At 42.0% G+C, this 12,709-nt stretch overlaps 1 protein-coding gene and 1 pseudogene across 1 annotated transcript in view; one reads left to right on the forward strand and one right to left on the reverse strand.

The window, feature by feature from the left end:
- The window catches only part of ZNF569 (zinc finger protein 569), a 24,926-nt gene extending 20,095 nt beyond the window's left edge, over positions 1–4,831 (reverse strand). The window contains exons 1-2 of the mRNA XM_010849154.1: positions 4,668–4,831; positions 2,776–2,934 (exon numbers count right to left, since the gene is read on the reverse strand). The gene's annotated coding sequence lies outside the window, so the exon portion shown is untranslated. The remainder of the gene's footprint in view (positions 1–2,775; positions 2,935–4,667) is intronic.
- Positions 4,832–5,254: 423 nt separating this feature from the next.
- On the forward strand, positions 5,255–9,670 carry LOC104995429 (annotated as a pseudogene).
- Positions 9,671–12,709: the final 3,039 nt, after the last annotated feature.

Below are 12,709 nucleotides of genomic sequence, written 5' to 3' on the forward strand. Positions count from 1 at the left end.
AATCAGAATTGATGACAGACATTTTTTCCTTAGGAAAATATTCCAGCTAGTAAATAAAGAATGACAGGATTTGAATATCACCATTTTGTAATCCCTACTGAAATATAGCTAACAATATTCCACATTTTCTAAAACAAATAGGTGATAAAAAGGACTGTCCTATTTTGAACATTTGGCAACTAAAGGGAAAAATATCCTTGTCTTTCCACCTTACTTCCTCTTGCATTTCAACTCAACCACTTTTCACCACCATCAGGAGCTTCCATTCCTTCATTCTATAGTTTTTCATTTTCCCTCACCCTCTTCCCACCACTTTTCTACTTACCTGGCCTTGAAGCCACGGTCAATTAGTATAATTAATTCTTGCTAACTTAGACTCCCTTGCCCCTTTCTCTCACATCATTCTTTCTTATTTCATGAAACCAACAACTTTGGTTAAATTTTACTCTCCCCTCCCCTATCTATGGCGACAACCATGCATATGAACAGTACAGGAGGGGAAAAACCAAACAACCACATGGAATAGGCTCAATTTAAATTCATGAAAACTAACAGCAAGTGGGTCTTCAATGCTGCCTGGAGATCATATTATATTTCTCTATTCTTTGTCCCACTCTCCTAAGTGATTATTTTATTCTTTTCCTTTATCCTCAGACCCTAACGTTTGTTCTTCCATTTAAGGAGGTGTCTATAGCATTTCTCCCCTTTCCTCCTTTATCAAGTTTCTCTCTCTGTTGAATCACTTCACTCAGTATATGAACAGGGTTATTATTTACCTCTTAACTCCACCTACCACTTCATTTCACTCCTTCCATTAAGAGAAAAAAATTAAAGTGTTGTTTATACTTGTTATCACCAATTTATCTTGTCCAGTTTTCTCTATAGGTCCTTATTCTACTGAAACTGCTTTGCAGGGTGACCAACAATTTTCATGTTGCTAAATTCAACATTACTGTCTCAGTCCTCTTTTGCTTGGGCTATCAGCAGCATCTGACACAATTTTCATTAAAACACATTCTTCCCTCAGTTACCAGGATATCACGAGTCTCTCAATCATTCTAGCTGGTCCCTTTCAGTCTCTTTTGCTGATTCCTCCTCATTTCCCAGACTTTGTCATGTTGAAGTGACCCAAAGATTAGTCCTTTACCTCTATCATTTTCCATCTACCCTACAACGTGATCTCATCCAGTCTGGTTGTAAATATCACCTAAAAGGGGTTCCCAGGTGGTGTAGTGCCTGGGAATCTGCCTGCCAATGCAAGAGCAGCAGGAGTTCAATTCCTGGGTCAGGAATAGCCTCAAAAGTAGGAAATTGCAACCCACTCCAGCATTCTTGCCTGGAAAATTCCATGGACAAAGGAGTCTGGCGGGTTATAGTCCACGGGGTCACAAAGAGTTGGAGATGACTGAGCACACATGCATGCACGTGTGCATCATCTACATGCTAATAACTGCCAAGTGTATGTCTCCAATCTGAGACCTTTCTTTAGAACTGTAGACTTGTATATCCCACTGCCAACTTAATATTTCCACCTAAATACCCAATGGGCACCTCATACTTCACATATAATATTCCAAACTGAAATCTCACTATTTCCCTATGTCCCAGGTTTTTCCTACCCTCTTTCCCTTCTCAGGTAATAATTCCAATCTTCAAGTTGCTCATATTAAAAAATACTGTGTCATCCTGTCATACTTATACATCACATCAGTTCTATCAGCAAATTGCCATACATGACTACTTCTCACCATTTTTACTACTCTCGTCCAGGTCACCAACATCTTTTCCCTTGATTAATGCAATAGTTTCCTAATTAGTCTTTCCACTTCTTCCCTTGTCCTTGTCTTCTTCCCCTAATCCTCTCATCAGACCAACCAAAGCAATCCTCTTAAATAATAAGCAGATAAAATCACATGTTCAAAACTCTCCCACAGCTTCCCACCTCATTCTGAGTAAAAGTCAAGATCATTAACATGGCCCTCAAGGACCAACCTGATCTGGCCTCCGGCCCTTCAATTACTTTTCTTCTCTCATCTCTCACTGCTGCTACTGCTGCTGCTGCTAAGTTGCATCAGTCGTGTCCAACTCTGTGCGACCCCATAGACGGCAGCCCACCAGGCTCCCCCGTCCCTGGGATTCTCCAGGCAAGAACACTGGAGTGGGTTGCCATTTCCTTCTCCACTACTCTCCCTTTTATCTGCTCTATTTCAGCCACCCTAGCCTCTTGGTACAGAGAAGGCAATGGCAACCCACTCCAGTACTCTTGCCTGGCAAATCCAATGGACAGAGGAGCCTGGTAGGCTGCAGTCCATGGGATCGCTAGGAGTTGGACACGACTGAGCAACTTCACTTTCATGCACTGGAGAAGGAAATGGCAACCCACTCCAGTGTTCTTGCCTGGAGAATCCCAGGGACAGGGGAGCCTAGTGGGCTGCTGTCTCTGGGGTCGCACAGAGTCGGACACGACTGAAGCTACTTAGCAGCAGCAGCAGCAGCAGCAGCAGCAGCAGCAGCAGCAGCAGCAGCAGCAGCAGCCTCTTGGTAACAGGCATATTTCCACCTGGGCTTTTCTAACTGGTGTTCCCTCTTCCCTTAATTATACGCATGTGCTGTGCATAATTAGCTCCTAATTTCCTTCATATCCTTATTATTACATTTTCAGGATGCATTTCTAGCTAACCCATCTAAAAGTCCTATCCCTGATTCTATATATTCTCCTTCTTTACTTCTTAGAATTTTTCACTATGTAATGTATGTTATATTAAATTTACTTACCCCCCTTATTATCTGACCCACAACAATTTAAGTACCATGATAGCAGAGTCTGTCTACTTTGTTCAATGCTATATCCCAAGCATCTTTTAACTCCTGTCACATGCAGCATTCAATAAATGGTGAGTAGATGAATGAATAAATCCATAATACCTGAAGAACCTGGAAAAGAAATTTGAAAATAGAACACTGCTTTAGAAAAATAACTTAGAAAACACATAATTCACAAAAAATTATTTTTAAAATGGTTGACTTCAATAGTAATCAAATAACTGCAAATTAAAGGAAATATTTTACATTTATGAGGTTAACAAAGGTTACTAATATTAATGACAACCATTGTTATCAAGGGTGTATAAATATAGGCAATCTAATACTATGCCAATAATACTGTAGATTAGATGGAACTTCACCAGAGAATAATTGGATAGAATTAGGGAGTCTTTCGGAGAAGGCAATGGCACCCCACTCCAGTACTCTTGCCTGGAAAATCCCATGGACGGAGGAGCCTGGTAGGCTGCAGTCCATAGGGTCGCTAGGAGTCGGACACAACTGAGCGACTTCACTTTCACTTTTCACTTTCATGCATTGGAGAAGGAAATGGCAACCCACTCCAGTGTTCTTGCCTGGAGAATCCCAGGGACAGGGGAGCCTGGTGGGCTGCCCGTCTGTGGGGTCGCACAGAGTCGGACACGACTGAAGCTACTTAGCAGCAGCAGCAGCAGCAGGGAGTCTTTGCATTTCCCAGGTGTCACTAGTGGTAAAGAATCCACCAGCCAATGCAGGTAGAGCTAAGAGACACAGGTTCGATCTCCAGGTTGGGAATACCCACTGGAGGAGGGCATGGTAACCCACTCCAGTATTCTTGCCTGGAGAATCCATGGAGAGAAGAGCCTGGCAGGCTGCAGTCCAAAGGATTGCACAGAGTCAGGAAATGACTGAAGCGACTTAGCACAAACGCAGGTAGTCTTTAATAAGCACATACACTTCAACTGATCAATTCCACTTCTAAGAGCCTGCCCCCTGTCCCCCGAAAATTAATAAAGTGCATCATAACATGTGCCAAACAGTTGCTAATAAACACGTTCTTTACAATGGCAAGAAGCTGAAAAGAACCAAATTACCCATCAACAAGAGTAAATGCATTAACATGTATACCATAAAAAACCTGTTAAATGATCACATAGATGTGTAATTGTTTAAATGAAAAAATATTAATTGCACATTGTTAAATGCCATACGTAGACTACACAATTGTATGTACAGTGATTCCAACTTTCAAGCTACTGATCATATATATATAATATATTCACGGGGAATGAAAAGATGGGAAATAAAATTTGATAGTGGCTGGCAGAAGTATGAATGATTCTTGTTTTCTTGGAGCTTTTCTTTATTTTGTGAATTGGGGCTGGGAGTGGGGGGCAAGGAGCATGAAATTACTAAGCACACAAAATATGGCGAATACACGAAAATACAATTTGAAACAAATACTAAAACAACGTGTTGGGGCTACTGATGTCTAATAGAAAAACATATTTACGATGACCAGAACCAAAGAAACGAAGCACTGGTACAGTCTCACAAATCACACACAGGCTTCGTAGTTTGAAGCCACATTCATATGGAAATAGAAAAGGAAAAAACACATCCACAAAATCTGCCTACACACACGACTCCAGGGCCGTATGAGTCACGGACAAATGTCTGGAAAATAAAGTCCTATCGAGTCACACGCTCAGTTTTTCACCCTCCACTCCCACGGCCTCAGGGAACCCGCCGCCCCTGCCCGGCGTCCTCCTCCAACAACACAGGCACCCAGTGGGCCGCAGGCCCCTGAACCATCCAGCACAAAGAGTCCCGAATTCTGAGCTCGCGGCTTCCCGAAGACTCACCGGCAAGCCCGCAGACACAGGCCACAGTTCCACACCTCAACACCGCCCGAGTGGCACAGCCGGTGCGGCCCCAGGGAGGGGTGCCACTCAGGTCAGCGTCGACTGTGGCGGTAGGCAGCACCAGCCCAGGTCCGTTAGATGCAGCTAACTCTTCCCAGAGGCCCCCGCGGCTCGCGGAGGAGGGACTGGCCCTCCCGCTGTCGGGGTAACCGGAATGACCCACCGCACCGTGGAGGGGCTCTCAGATCGGCCGAGGGACCTCAGCTGAGTTTTGCAGAAGCTGCCTCCCATGAGTCTGGCACTCGGAGCCTGGGAGTGCTACTTGGTGCTAAGGAGAATCTGAAAAGGTCCGCGGTTTTGCTGCCCAGAACTACATTTCCCAGAGGCCTCCTCGGTCCAAATCTATTTTCCGCAAAAAGTCTCTTGCTCCGTGCAGTTGGTGTATCTTCGGGTTCTCGGCGTTATTGTATCTGGTCCGTGAAGGAAGCACCACTGAGTCGGTTTAGTTCCGTTTGATCCCGGCCCTACCTGGGACTGGACTTCAGTGGGGTCAAGGTGGGAAAAGATCTGGGCACCGTGACGAGGAGATGGGCCAGCCTGAGCCTCAAGTTCCGGGCGGCAGTCAGAGAAGGAGGAGTGCCCTTGGGTGATCGAGTGTGAAAGATTTCTGCGGTGGGATTTGTGGTAGGGTGCCTAGCGGGTCGAGAGACTCTGAGGTCCAGTGATTTTGGAGTCGTGCGAATTTGATTGGTGTGACCATGGTCGCGTCGTCTGTTCTAGGGACCTCTTGATTCTGACCCTGCAGTTTTTGAGAGACAGTGTGCTTGTGTTCATTGTGTTTCTGTTTTTCTGACGGGCACCTAGTAAAATATCAACACCCCACAGTCACCAAAATATTAAATGGAAAAATATCGTAGTTTTGTGAATGTGTATTGCTGGAAACACCCTTACTTTTTTTTACACTGTGTTATTCCACGTCCATGTGTGTTTTATGGACAAAGGTGATACAGGTAATTTAGAAAGATATTGTTGAAGAAGGCAAAGACATTGAGTCATCAGATGAAAGGACATGTCAATAATTCAAAGTAGCCTCGACATCAGGAGTGCAAAGTGTAGGTGGGAAAGCAGAGAAGTAACCAGGTGCAAAAACCTAAGAATCTAGCAAACCAGACTCTAATGTCACTCCTGTCATAAAGACCTGATTTTTTTCAACATTTCATGTGAGTTCCACTCTGATTTAAGAATTTTAAAAGTTTTCAATGAAAGTTGAAGACTCACTACAATAATTTTGCAGTAGAGACTAAAATGGAGAAAATCTCTATGAAAACACGACGCTTTTATGCAATAGTATGTTGGCAAAGAGAACAGAATACTGTGGACTACAGCATGCTAAATATCAGGAACTTGAAGTTGTTGAAGGTATCAGAGAGGCTTCTAGCTCATAAGCTTACTGTAAAGCTATACAAAGCCACAAAACTAAAGAACTATGTTATCTCTAGGAAGCAGAAAAAAATAATCTTCCTTTCACAGGCTTCATTTCACTAGATGATAACCAGCACTGTTTCAGAATAGTGTGAATCTCTTTCTGGATAGGGTAAAGTGAAAGAAAAGTGAAGTCGCTCAGTCGTGTTCGACTCTTTGCGACCCCATGGACTGCAGCCTACCAGGCTCCTCCGTCCATGGGATTCTCCAGGCAAGAATATGGGAGTGGGTTGCCATTTCCTTCTCCAGGGGATCTTCCCAACCCTGGGATTGAACCCAGGTCTCCCACATGGCAGGCAGACACTTTAACCTCTGAGCCACCAGGGAAGCCCCAGATAGGGTAAAGAGACTCCTAAACACTGCATAGAGAGAACATGTCCTCTAAATAAGTCTTAATTATTTGTCTCAAGTGTGTTTACCAGCAGTACATTTCTTCTGTCACCTGTATGAGTTGTTTTTTGCTAATTATTTTGTTAAAAGATGAGGAGAGAACAGAGCTGGTTCTATGTCCATCCAGCTTCCTGATTTCATTTTTTATACTTGTAGATTTGTCCATTTGTCCTTTTATTTCTGTAAAGCTTTGCTTTATATATTTTAAAGCTCTCTTGTTGATGATACATATTTAGAGTTGTACTAGCTTCCTGTTAAATTGATCCAATAAGAAATTATGTAATTTGTGACTTCCCTGGTGGTCCAGTGGGTAGGATATTGTGCTCCCAATGCAGGGGACCTGGGTTCGATCCCTGGTCAGAGAACTAGCTCCTACATGCCTCAACAAAGATCCAGCATAGCCAAATATAAATACTTTTTAAAAAGAAATTATGAAAAAAAAAAGAAATTATGCAATTTACCCTTTATTTATAATATTGGTTTTTGTCTTAGTCTGTTTTGATATTACTATAGCTTCACCATGCTTCTTTTGGCTAGTGCATTATCTTTTTCTATACTTTTTCTTTTAACTGTTTTATTTTTGAAGTATGTCTCATTAAATATTTATTTTTAAAATAAATGGCAGTCTTACTCTTTGACATATTTAGTAAATTTACATTTATAAAGCAGTTGGGTTTTGTTCTACCACCTTAGAATTTGTTTCCTTTTGGCCTAACTTTCTTAAATTTTAACTTTTTGTTTGGAAGTAATTCTGGATTCTCGTGTGTGTGTGTGTGTGTGTGTGTGCGTGCGCACGCACACTCTCAGTTGTGTCCAGTTCTTTTGTGACCCCATGGACTATAGCCCGCCAGGCTCCTCTCTCCATAGGATTCTTCAGGCAAGAATATTTCCCAGGTGGCGCAGTGGTAAAGAATCCACCTGCCAATGCAAGAGATTCATAGAGTTAGATCCCTGGGTCAGGAAGATCCCCTGGAGGAGGAAATGGCAACGCACTCCAGTATTCTGGATTCTCATGTAGTTTTAAGAAATAATTCAGGGAGATCCCAGATACCTTTTATCCAATTTCCCCCAGTGGTAACATCTTGCAATACTATACACAGAATCAGAACGTTGACACTGATACTCTCAACACACTTCCATCATCATAAGAATCTTTCATGTTGTCCTTCTATAGCCACACCCACTTCTCTCTTTCCCGAAACCCTCTCCGTAAGACCTGGCAACCCTAATCTGTTCTCCCTTTCTGTAATTTTACCTTTCAAGAATGTTACATAAGTGACATTATACATTATATATTATATAATGTATGAGTGAGTGAGTTGAGTCGCTCAGTCGTGTCCGACTCTTTGCGACCCCATGGACTGTAGTCTACCAGGCTCCTCCCTCCATGGGATTCTCCAGGCAAGAGTACTGGAGTGGGTTGCCATTTCCTTCTCCAGGGGATCTTCCCGACCCAGGGATCGAACCCGGGTCGCCCACATTGCAGGCAGACGCTTTAACCTCTGAGCCACCAGGGAAGCCTGATATAATGTATATATACATTATATATTGTATATACATTATAAAGTATGTAATTGGAGTACTGACTTTTTCACTCAGCATGATTCCCTGGAGATTCATACATGTTGTTATATGTGTAATTCATTCCTTTTTATTGCTGAGTAGAATTCCATGTGAACATACTACAGTTTGTTTAGCCATTCACTCATGGAAGGACATATGGGCTTTTCCAACTTTTGTCTGTTACAACTAAAGCTGCTATATACATTCATACACAATTTTTTTTTTTAAATTTCAAACACCAAGAAGAGTTTTAGAAGGAATTTGTTCATTCGCTAAAAAATCTATCTGGCATTTTCACTGAGATTATATTCAGTATATAGATAATTTGTGGAGAACTGACATCTTTATAATGGTGAATCTCATAACTATGCAACACAATATGAACATAATATATCTCTTCTTAAATTCCTCTCAGTAATGTTTTGTATTTTTAATGTACAGGTAACAAAATCTTTTGTCAGGTCTACCCCTAAGTATTTCAGAGTTTTTGATGCATTTTAATTGGTATTTTTTCAAATTTCAATGTCCAACTGTATATAAGAAATAAAATTGATTTTTGTAACTTGTAGCTTGATACCTTGCTAAACTCACTTAGTATTTCTACTAGAGTATTTAGAGGTTTCACTGCATTTTCTACGGAGATGATTATGTCACCTATGAAAAAAGACATTGGTGTCTATTCCTGTTAAAATTGGCAAATACAGAATGGATCCCAACCCCAAATTTGGTTAGGATATTGAGACGGGTGAGGCCGCACACAAACACCAAGAAGAAATGAACATTTTCTCACTCACACAATGAAGCTTTCTAGGAAAAGCAAAGCAGGCATCCCAAGAAAGTCCGCAAATGGTTTGTGAAAGCAAGGAAAGGAAACTGGCTTGGAGTGTTTATGGCAGAGGCTTGTGTAGTTTAAATCACCTGCTAGTGTCAAAGGAGAGAGCACCTGGGTTTGCCTAGCTTGGGGATATAAGAAAAATAAGAAGGAGTGAAGCTCAAAGCTACGAGCAGCTTCTGCTGCTGCTCCTGTTGCCGCTTGTGTGTGTGTGTGTGTGGTGTGGATCCAGTGAAGCAGCAGCTGAGGAGATTAGTTCTTGGCCTGGCTGACAAAAAGGCCAAGTGGGGAGTCAAGGCTGAGAACAATGATCATATTAATTTGAAGGTGGCAGGTGGTGCACTTTAAGAAGCATAGGGACTTCCCTGGTGGTCCAGTGGTTAAGAATCTGCCTTGCAATGGAAAGGATGAAGGTTTGATCCCTGGTTAGGGAACTAAGATCCCATATGCTGTGGAGCAACTAAGCCCGCCAGCCACAACTAAAAAGTTCATTTGCCCACAACTAAATCCTGATGTAGCCAAATAAACAGATAAGTATTTTTTAAAAGGATTAAGAGGCATACAACCACTTAGTAAACTAATGAAAGTCTATAGTGAATGACTGAGTTTGTCAATAAGGCAGATCAGAATACGATTTGATGGGCAGCCAATCAATGAGACATACTCACCTACACAGTTGGAAATGAAGGATGAAGATATAATTGGTATGTTCCAGCAACAGAGAGGTGTCTACTAAAACAGAATCCTGCCAGTTTACTCCAAAATTCTGTTCCTACCTACCAAGAGGACATTCTCAATTAGAAAAATGCAATTTGGTTCTATATCCTGACTACTGCAGTACAGTTTTCTCTAGTCTTTCATTTTCCTCTTCCGCATTCCTTTATTATATATACAGTAACTGGTGTATGCATAAATATATCACTTTTTAAAAAACGAAATCAGGGCCAATGGTATGTTTTGATTGACACAAAATGGAAATTGCACGGGGGATATTACATTACTCCCCATAGAATACTGGAACCTTTACAATAGTTTATTTCTATTTACTTCTCTTCTGGCCTTTGTGCTATTGTTGTCATACAATTTGCTTCTATATCTGTTAATTTATGTATTAAGAATATATAAAACCGTGACTACACTGTTTTTATTTTTGCTTAAATAGTAATTTGTATTTTGGCAAGAATTAAATAATAAAATACTGGGACTTCTCTGGTAGTCCAGTGGCTAAGACTCTGAGATCCCAATGCAGGGGTGAGGGTTCAATTCCAGGTCAGGGAACTAGATCCCACATGCCATAACAAAAACATGGGGCAGCCTAAATAAATAAATAAATACTAAAAAAGGAAATAGTGTTGTGTGTTAACCCTGTAGTTCCCATCTTTGGTGCTCTTCACTGTTTTGTGTTGATCCAGATATCTGTTTGTTATCTAAATACACATATAATAGGCTTCTTGAATTTGCCCTTCTACTCTGATTTTTTATTTTCCATTTTTAAAGTTAATTTTTATTCTAGGTCTATCCCAGTACAACATACAGCAACAGCATCTGGCACACAGTAGGTGCTTTCTAATCATATACTACCGAGCAGAATTCCTTTCACAAACCTACATCCATTAGCCTAGTCCTCACCATTTCTCATGCACTATCATACCACACCCTTCCTCCACTCTCCATCAGTCACTTTCTATTATAGCACATTTGCACAGCATCACAAATGTCACACACAATAACACAATCACACACATGGTCACAGAAATGCACCATGTTCACCCCACACACACACAGTTTTGCATCTTTGTCAACAAAGGTCTGTCTAGTCAAGGCTATGGTTTTTCCAGTAGTCATGTATGGATGTGAGAGTTGGACTATAAAGAAAGCTGAGCGCCAAAGAATTGATGTTTTTGAACTGTGGTGTTGGAGAAGGCTCTTGCGAGTCCCTTGGACTGCAAGGAGATCCAACCAGTCCATCCTAAAGGAGATCAGTCCTGAGTGTTCATTGGAAGGACTGATGTTGAAGCTGAAACTCCAATACTTTGGCCACCTGATGCAAAGAGCTGACTCATTTGAAAAGACCCTGATGCTGGGAAAGATTGAGGGCAGGAGGAGAAGGGGATGACAGAGGATGAGATGGCTGGATGGCATCACTGACTCGATGGACGTGAGTTTGAGTGAACTCTGGGAGTTGGTGATGAACTGGGAGGCCTGGCGTGCTGTGGTTCATGGGGTCGCAAAGAGCTGGACACGACTGAGCGACTGAACTGACTGAACTGACTGACTCTCACTATGAAACACAGTGGCAGAACCAAAGGGTAGTGCACCCACAAAGTCACAGTCAGTTGACAGGAACTTAAACAAAAACTTAAAATATAGGGACTTCCCTGGTGGGCCAGTGGTAAAGAATCCACCTTCCAATGAAGCAGCTGCAGGTTGGGTCATCGAAAAAGCAAGAGAGTTCCAGAATAATATCTACTTTTGCTTTATTAACTACGCCAAAGCCTTTGACTTTGTGGATCACAAAAAAATGTGGAAAATTCTTAAAGAGATGGGAATACCAGACTTCGGGGAGCGAGCTCCGCCCGTGGCAAAGGTCATGAGGAAGGAGGCTTGGCATACGCAAAGGCGGGATCAAGCCTCAGGAGTCTCCCTGGAAATTCTCGAGCATCTACCCACAAAACCAGAGTCTGCCTACTTTCTGCTTTGTGCTTTCACCTACACCTCAGACTTTATGGGGGGCTGTCCCCCACTACCTCTCTCTGAAACAAGAGTTAGCTTACAGCTCCAGTTAATAGTTCCTGGGTGTGACAGTGTTTCAACCTACAAACTCCTTTGAAAATCCTCTAGCCTGCCTGAATAGGTTTTTCCGGCCACATATGATTGTTCAGAGCCTCCCAACTGTGAGAGGCATGAGATGTTCTAAACTGTCTAAACACAGATTCCTTTGAGTAGTTAAAAGATTGATTAGAAATTGTATTGGTGAAGGGTTTTTCACTTGTTGGGCCAATGTTTGCTGCTAAGTCTCCATATCCCTTACCTACTGTGTCCTTGGCAGTGTATTGCTTGATATAATGGGTGTATAGAAATGTAAGTAGTAGCCTCAATGTTTGTAACCTTGGACCCTTGAGTTAATTCTTTTCTTGATTGAGCCCACCTCACCTTTGCCCTATAGGAATGCAACTTTATCCAGTGCTTTTTGGAGGCTGGCGCCTGACTTTAGAATAACCACCTTTAGAGAAAAATAAGTTTCTTAAAATGTTAACAGGCCTCCTGGCCAGAAGATGATGTAAATCACCTAAACTTTTGCATATGATAAATTGAAAGCCTGGCTTCGATAAGGATCAGTAACGCTGTCCTTGCATGACTCTACCCCTTCCCCCATTATCCTCTATGCACAATTTAAGGTATAAGACTACTTTGGAAAATAAAGTATGTCCTGAAATTTGGTCTCCCCATGTCCTTTATTTCACCTTCTAGCTGAACTTTTCCTCTGAGGCAGGGAAGCTCGTCAAGCCTACTAATTTTGCCTGGGCTTCTAAGATCTGACCAGGGAGGCCTTAGTGTCTCCTCTCCTTCGGGAGAATGGGAGGACGCCTGCGGCCTTCGTAGGTGACATAAATTTCCTGCTTTGGAATTTTATTCAGCCTCTTTTCTTCACTGAATCTCTTCACTGAGCTATCCTTATTTCACCACTCTTTATATCCTTAATAAACGTTTAATTAAGCAGTTGTTTCCTGATCCTCGCTGACGCTGTCCCCGCTTCGAATTCCCTGGATCCACC

Source organism: Bison bison, unplaced genomic scaffold, assembly GCF_000754665.1.
Source record: "Bison bison bison isolate TAMUID 2011002044 unplaced genomic scaffold, Bison_UMD1.0 scf7180017864280, whole genome shotgun sequence".
Lineage (NCBI taxonomy): Eukaryota > Metazoa > Chordata > Mammalia > Artiodactyla > Bovidae > Bison > Bison bison.